Source organism: Montipora capricornis, chromosome 7, assembly GCF_036669925.1.
Source record: "Montipora capricornis isolate CH-2021 chromosome 7, ASM3666992v2, whole genome shotgun sequence".
In the NCBI taxonomy this organism is placed as follows: Eukaryota; Metazoa; Cnidaria; class Anthozoa; order Scleractinia; family Acroporidae; genus Montipora; species Montipora capricornis.
In genome coordinates this window covers 32,947,044-32,952,043 of record NC_090889.1, presented here as the reverse complement: position 1 = coordinate 32,952,043, position 5,000 = coordinate 32,947,044, and the positions used below count along the sequence as shown (strand labels likewise).

The 5,000-nt window shown below is 42.0% G+C and overlaps 1 long non-coding RNA gene across 3 annotated transcripts in view; it reads right to left on the bottom strand.

Annotated features, from left to right (window-relative positions):
- The window catches only part of LOC138057013 (uncharacterized), a 21,310-nt gene that overhangs the window by 1,001 nt on the left and 15,309 nt on the right, over positions 1–5,000 (bottom strand). For 2 of the 3 annotated variants that reach the window (XR_011133564.1, XR_011133563.1), the window contains exon 3: positions 4,232–4,360. The exons of the other annotated variant lie outside the window; for it this stretch is intronic. This is a non-coding gene — a long non-coding RNA (uncharacterized lncRNA). Of the gene's footprint in view, positions 1–4,231; positions 4,361–5,000 lie in introns of those variants that run through there. 3 annotated transcript variants of the gene reach the window in all.

Sequence of the window (5,000 nt, the reverse complement as noted above, 5' to 3'; positions counted from 1 at the left end):
GCTGAAATCTGTCGTTGTCACTGTACTGACCAAAGAGTAAGTGCCGAGCTATCCAAAGAAAGGGTTTGTACAAGCTTCCAGGAGTTTTTCTCGGTCAATGATCGGTGTTATGAAGTGAAGCTATAGAGGTTTTGCACGGCAGCCAAGTTGCATGGCAGAAACAATGAAAATGTTTTGCATTAGAAAGAACACTTGTTCCCATAGGAAAAAGAATCTATTGTTCCTACCTTGCAACATGGCTGCCGTGACCTCTATTAAAGTAAAAAGTAAAGTAAAGTGGTGCATTTATATAGCGCCTTTATCACAAGTCTCAAAGGCGCTTTACAATGATCAATTAGTCTCTTCCCTCGGGGCTTCTCAGGACTAATGTTACAATACTTTGTGGGGGACTTAAGCCAGACTGCTTACCACGCAGTTGACAATTAATTTTAGGAAGTGAAAGATGCCCCGTCCAGATAAGGTCAGACCCTACACAGGACCGGTTCTTATCGAACAGTGAGTGGGTTCTTTAACGTCCCACACTGTTTAATTTCCAACAAGGGCTATGAAATGGGACCTCCGGTTTAGAGTCTTTATCCGAGAAGACTTGAAAGTCTAACCATTTGCAGATGTAATTACAAAGGCAACACTTTTTCCTCAGTTATTTAAGACCCTGAGTGTTGGTCTTGCCGGAGTCGAACTCACAACCTCCCGCGTGACAGCCCGATGCTCAACCAACTGAGCCACCGGTGCGCGAAGGTCCTGTCCAGGACTCTGATTTCCTTATCCTTTTGCCCGTTGGCAAGCAACTTGTATATCAATAGGCCATTTCCGAGTTCGTGTCTGCCTCCTCTTCAAAGTGAGTCTAAGTGCGAACTTTTTGTGATGGTAATTAGTTCTACTTTACATTTGAATGAAAACTAATTTTCATAAGAAAAACTTCGCACTTAGACTCGCTTTGAAGAGGAAGCAGACATGAACTCGGAACTGGCCTATTATATTATTTTTTCGCAAAGAGTGAGGCATGGAATTTCCGCCATTGTGGTCTGGCGCCCGTTTCTCGAAGGTCCCGAAACTTTACGGGCCATTTTCTGGTGTCACAATTTCCTCTGTATCTCAAGGACGGAGAGGATTTAAGGCGTCAAACTTCAAAGGCAGTTTGCTTTTTGATACCTTGAAAACATGTTTAAAGTCCGGCTCTCCTGAACAAGCGGTTGGCAGGTTCATAAATGGCTTTTCGGGCCCGAAACGTTTTCGGGACTCGAGAGAAACGGGCCCCTGGCTTCAATCTCAGTATTTAATATGTGACTGGCACTAGGGAACTTATGCCCCATCCACACATATCCGTTTTCATTTAATATGACAAGAGTGTGGTAGTTCCTCAAAAATGATACTGGTCGGGAGAGGGGAGAAAATGAAAATTTATCCTTAAGTGCTGACGTTCTTCGTAAATCCTCATATTTGGCCATTTCACGTTGTTTTTTTGCTGACGACGGAAAAGAAATGGACAAAAGTGAAAAACGCACGTGCAGAGCGTGCAAGGCTATTGTTTATGTCCACGAAATATGAAAATTTGTGACGTTCTCGTTGCCGTCGCCGTTGCCAAAGGGAGTCTGAGAAACGACGACGGTTACGGCAACGACAACACCAAAGAGCAGTAATATGATCCTTGCAGTTATGAACGCAATTTTAGGAATTGCGTAGAGAAGCCTGAAAAATTCAGGATTTTGACGGGGTTTGAACCCGTCACCTCGCGATACTGGTGCGACGCTCTAACCAACTGAGCTATTAAGCCACTGAAGCTGGGAGTTGGTCATTTGTGGGTTCTGGTGTTCCCGTGATGAATTATTCAATGGTGTAATGATGTATGAAATGAATCAGATATTGAACTGCGGATGTGAAATCAAGTGAAGCTATGACCTTCGCAGTTATGAACGCAATTTTAGCAATTACATAGAGAAGCCTGAAAAATTCAAGAGCGTCGCACCAGTATCGCGAGGTCACGGGTTCAAACCCCATGGAGGTCCTGAATTTTTCAGGCTTCTCTACGCAATTGCTAAAATTGCGTTCATAACTGCGAAGATCATAGGTTCACTTGATTTCACATCCGCAGTTCAATATAAGATTCATTTCATGCATCATTTCGTCAGTAATATTATTGGCTAAATGATAGTGCTGCACGTGTCCCACGCATTTTTGTACATTTCTGTTCCGTGCACTCGTCAAAACAACAACGTAAAATGAACAATTTTTAGGTTTTGACGACAACGTGGACAAACGACAGTGAATCTCTCCTTCTCTCTCTTTGCCTCAAATCCGTACATACCAATCTGGGTATAGCATACTTCGCCCATATTGTACAACATAAACAAGATGGAAACATCGTGAAACTTCGTGAAACACTTAGGATAGCTCAAACTACTAGTTTGAAGTGACGTTCTCGTCGCCGTAGCCGTTGTGGTTTCTTAAACTCCCTAACGTTCCCTACTACCGCTGCGGGTACTTGGCACATTGCATACATTACAGCTACTCTCAGTCAACAAATAACGGAATCCCTGTTTTTTACGTACACGGCATGATAAAGTGTTGGCTGGATCTGGCTGGACGGCTGGCGCGCCCTAACCCTAACCCTAACCTAACCCTAACCCTAACTCTAACCCTAAACCCTAACACGTCGAAACCCTAATGTTTGTATCTACATGGTGCAGTTGGCGCCAACCTTTGCTCATCCGAAATGGGACATTCGTTTGAAACTGTTTAGTTTGGGAGTATTCTACCCACCCACCCTGGGCCCGGTTGTTCAAAAGCCGATTAACGCTAATCCGTGAGATTAAAAAGTAATCAAAGAGTTTATTTCTCTACTCCCAAATGCTGTTCAACGCTGATATTCGCCAAAAAAAAAAGCATTACGAGAAGTTAATCTTGAAAATCAGAATTAAGCAAAAGAAACTCTCACCAAAAAGTTGAAAACATGAAACAAAAGTTTACTCTAATCATGGATTAACTTAATCGGCTTTCGAACAACCGGGCCCTGGGTCTTACTCTACGAAGGTGGTGGAGGGATTTAAGGTCTCGGTAAAGGTAAATGTGGGCGTCGCGCTCAAATTTTCTGTTTTTGCAAATCTTGAATCTGTGGGCTGTGATGTCAGGAGCCCATCTGGTGATGTATATTTTCCCTAAAAACAAAATTCTGAAAAGTTAATTTTAAAACCGCTAAAATTGTTTTTTTTATTTATTCCCCGCCATAATCTGCCCGCGAAATCATTGGGTGTCAATTGAGAGCCTTGACGCACGATCTGCTGCCTGATTGGCTCAGCATAGTTGGCTTTCAAGTAGTGGGCGGAGTTATTCAGCAGACCGTGAATTGCACGGGAAATTCTAGGGGTTTATTTAGACGCCAAAATTACAACTTCTCGGACCTCCTGTCCCGACGAGTTTTATGAAAGATATCGCTTCCAAATTTTCAGTTGTAATAGATGTGTTGGAACAGAATTGTGTTACATTGTACTCTATTGCGTTACTCGAATACGTAATCGGATAGTTTCATTTTTGATTGACAACTTTGTATCGAGTGTTTTTACTTGGCACATGGATCTTGTAGTCTCAAGCCTCACGATCTCTCTTCTAAAAAAAGTATGTTCATTCGGAGAAATACGGATATCTCTTATCTAGAGAGTTCTAAGTCTTTGCTGAATAAAGTTCTGAATTCATACTATATAAGATGATTGTACTATCCCAAATTCCCTGAGAGGAAGTTTTCGTTTGTCTTCGGAGACTGATTTAATGGCACTTTTTCTACGGTGGGTCTAAAGCAAAGGTCGCATTCAAAAGGTCACTCGTTGCAGGTCATTGTTTTACTTTTTTGAAAGTAACCCAAAGCCCTCAATTTGGCTAACCCTTGGCCTAAAAACCAACCTTAGGCCTAGGGTTTGCCAAATTGAGGGTTTTGGTTACTTTCCAAAAGGTAAAACAAGGACCTGCAACGAGTGACCTGTGGAATGTGACCTGTGTTTTAGACCTGCCGCTTTTCGGCAGGTCTACTTTTTCTGCCCAAATTAAGTATGAGATGAGAGTTTCGACTTTGGTGCGTGGTATTTCCTTCAATTCTTAAAATCAGAAATTCCTCACACGGTACTGGAGATGCAACAAAGTCCGGTTATTTTCCCAATAAAGAGAAGGAGCAGGAGCTTCTGCGGCAGACTCGGTCGTTCTAATTTTGAGGCCTCAAAACTAAAATGCAATATTAAATATCAAAAAACTAAAACTTTATTCAAAAAATTCAATCTGTTAGCTTTAATATTATATATAGTTTCACCCTATACAAAAAATAGCGGAGCGACAATTTCATTTTTCCGCGCAAATCTCCGACCTTTATCGAGACCTAAAAAGAGGAAAAACAAAGCATTTGATGTGAAAATCACCCAAAAAATAGAAATGACGGAGCCTAGCAACTAATTTAGGACGGATGATATTATCCCAACAATTTCAAAAGATTAAAATATCAGGGTGTCTGGAAAACTCGAATAGCGAATAGCGAACAGTCGCGAATACCGAACAGCGAATAGTCACGAATAGTACGAATAGTGCGAATAGTGGCGAATAGTCGCGAATAGTGACGAATAGTCACGAATAGTGACGAATAGTAACAAATAGTGGCAAATAAGGGGGGCGGGGGGGAGATTGTGACGAAATGACGAAAATTTGGTACCCAGTACTTCCTGGTCAACGGCGCAGCAACGTTGGATGGGATTTTCCCGCTAAAAAAGCAGAGATGTGTCGGCGAAGGACAGCTTGAGCCCTGAGAAGAAAAGGTAAAAAATGCACTGAAATCCTGTTGCTTATTTGGATAATTAATTAACGCAACGGTTATCAGAGTAGCTCGTTCGTCTCTTTAATCACAAACCACCTGCCTCACATTTTTATTTTATTCCTTTTTACAGAACGTGTCTCGCCGGATCGGACAGCACAGATGAGGATGATGAAATGTGAGTATCTAAAATTTATGTTCGGGCGCCACTGTG